This window comes from Propithecus coquereli, unplaced genomic scaffold (assembly GCF_000956105.1).
Source record: "Propithecus coquereli isolate 6110/MARCELLA unplaced genomic scaffold, Pcoq_1.0 Scaffold427, whole genome shotgun sequence".
NCBI classification, from domain to species: Eukaryota; Metazoa; Chordata; class Mammalia; order Primates; family Indriidae; genus Propithecus; species Propithecus coquereli.
Window position 1 is genome coordinate 871,800 of NW_012150030.1, and position 3,119 is coordinate 874,918.

The following is a 3,119-nucleotide window of genomic DNA, read 5'->3' on the forward strand; positions in this document are numbered from 1 at the left end:
GCAGTGCCATTTTTAGGAACCAAATTATAATTAGTAGTAGTATTGCTGTTATTATTGTCATTATGATCTTAACATCATTGGTTCCATTTATTGAACACCTCCTGTGTTCCAGAAACTTAACATGCACATTACATTTAACTCTGGAAACAACTATGTGTGCTATTACTGTCCCCATTTTGCAGATGAGGAAAGTGATAAAATAATTTTCTCAAGGTTACTTAGCTAGTAAGGAGGAAAGTCAGATTTTATCCCAGACTTGCTGACTTGCCATAGTTTGCTATCACCCCACCACCCACAAAGGGAAAATCTCATCTGGCCTCCACCTCCAAATCTGATTTCTCATACTAAAGTGGGAGTTCGGAGTTGTTTCTCCTTCCCCTCCTCCTCTCATCCTCCTTCTATTCCTCTTAATTCCGCCCCCCTCCCCGCCTCACCTTCTCATTATTCCAAAATGTACTCAGAAACTCAGGTTGAGGCCGGGAGGCTGGGGTGCAGTGGCTGACTCCTTTAATCCTAACACTCTGGGAGGCCAAGGCAGGAGGATCGCTTGAGCTCAGGAGTTGAAGACCAGCCTGAGCAAGAGTGAGACCCCATCTCTATTAAAAAAATAGAAAACTTAGCCAGTGTGGTACGCACCTGTAATCCCAGCTACATGGGAGGCAGGGGCAGGAGGATCACTTGAATCCAGGAGCTTGAGGTTGCAGCGAGCCAAGATGATGCCACTGCACTCTAACCAGGATGACAGAGCAAGATTCTGTCTCAAAAAAAAAAAAAAAAAAAAAAAAAAGAAATTCAGGTTGAAAAATACAGATTAACTGTGTAGGAGGCCCCGGTAAACAACGCCACCAAATTATTAACAGATGAGCTGTTTTCCTGGATGACACTTTAAGAATGAGACATTGCAAGTTAGATAAATGAACTGTTCTATGCAACTGAGAACAGAAGACTCTCCCGGAAGCAATTTCCACATAACAGCTACGAGGTTGGACTTTAATTACATTAAGGAGGCTATGCTGAAAGGCAGGGCAGAGTTAGTAGCACAGTAACACTGTGCCAAAATGGCATGTGACAGGAATGCTTTTTAACTTCTCTTGTAAAGAAAGAAATTTCAATACAGAAAGTGCAGTGATTTCTGCCTACCATTTTGGACATTAATTCTCCCCATTATATACATATGGATAAATATGTGTTGTTGGGAAACAATTATGATCTGTTTTGTTTATTTCAATACAAGTGGAATTTTAAAATATGACATCTATAATGAATTTGAAAGTTTTTTTAAATGAAAGATATAATAGAAATGTTTGAAACCTAAGCAATGAGAGCAAAAATTCAACATTTGAGCCTTGTCTAACAAACTACATATTCAAGTATGTATTATATGTGTTTATTTACAAAAATATGAACTTATTCAAATCTAGAGGCTTAGATCTCTCTTGCATGGCCCTGCGCTGTGCTAAGACTCTTACTATGCTATCTGCATTTCTCACAGGACTAAACAGACTTCGCTTCCTCCTCAGAATATTTATTTCTTCAAAAGGGTCTCAGAATGCTTGTGCTGCTATCCCAGTGGCCAAGCCAAACTCAGAGGTGGAGACAGGAGGAGGTGGGTAATTTATAGCTTTGAGAATGCGTAAATGGAGAATGCCTAAGTTGTCTCAGAGCCCTGGGGATCCACTTTCTTGACTCTAGAATTTCTGAATACTGATTCTTATTACAAGGAACTTACACTAGCAAGAGGAAATCGGCTATGGTATTCAGATGATAAAAGTACAGTACAGTAAGCTCTTTGCTTAATTCTACAGCTACTACGTCTATTCTATGATGTAGAATAGGTGTAGCCCAAGAATTTTATTATAGGATTGTGCTATTAGAGAGCAAATCCTTAATTTTTATATTTCTCTATAAATTACCTACCTATGTATATAATTTTAGACAATAGTCATTGGTAATAAAACAATAATTTTCTTGAAGAATGCTTTATAAACTTAAAATAAATGAAAATAAACTAATTCATAGAGAATATTAAGCTGGAACAATGGTCTCTAAAAACATACATATAGGTCCTTGAATTCTTTGTTAAATAATACATCTAGCAAAGTCATAGGTTTTCTTTCTTTTTTTTTTTTTTTTTTTGAGACAGGGTCTCACTCTGTTGCCCAGGCTAGGGTGCATGGCATCATCATAGCTCACTGCAACCTCAGATTCCTGGGCTTGAGCGATCCTCCTGTCTCGGCCTCCTGAGTAGCTGGGACTATATGCTCGCACCACCATGCCAGGCTAATTTTTTTAGTTTTTTGTAGAGACGAAATCTCACTACGTCAAAGGTTTTCATTCTTCCATCTTGCACATGGGAGAAATAGAAAGTGTCAGTGATTATATTCCGTTCAGACAAAACAAGCTTACAAGTATTTATACAGTTTATAAATCTAGAGATTCCAGTTACACCATTCTAGTACAACAAAACAGCTAGTAAGTTAACCAATCAGAATTTCAGTTTCCTTTTAAAGGTAGGTTATCATAGAATATGACAACAATTTATAAAGTCTTAGAGTCTTATGAGACCCTCTTTGTTCAAATCCTGATTTTAAGGACAGATTTATTTTAATGGATAACAAAACAAGTTAGCAAGAGATATAAATAAATATTCATACAAGCTTCCCTATTATACAAGAGAAGAAGAATATTATTGTGAAAGATCTCAATTTAACATCTTATCAAATCAGATTCTCTGAACTAAATTTGGATGCAAAACATCATCTCTCCATAAACTGATGCAGGGAAGAGATATTTCCTTTATTTCTTTTTTTTACACTCTGAATTTCAATAGTTAGGATTACAAGGGAGTGGGAGGCAGAGGAAAGACAGGACTATGAGAGTTCAGTTTAAAAGAAATGGAGAATGGGCTGAATAGAATTTTCCTTAATAGCAGCAGTTCTCTCCTGTATATAGATTAACAAACAAGAAACAATTCGTTAATTGTTAATTAGATCATGAAATTGGATTTTTTGCGTACTTGAGGTTTTTTTGTACTTGACTTTTAATGTATCTATATATTGATGAAAAGATACCAATTTCTCCCTAGGCAAGTTTCCAATTCCTAGGTTTTTTTTTTTTTT

General features: G+C 36.5%; 1 protein-coding gene across 1 annotated transcript in view; it reads left to right on the forward strand.

Moving 5' to 3' along the window:
- Positions 1 to 3,119, forward strand: part of IL23R (interleukin 23 receptor) — a 61,524-nt gene that overhangs the window by 27,883 nt on the left and 30,522 nt on the right. The window lies entirely within an intron of this gene.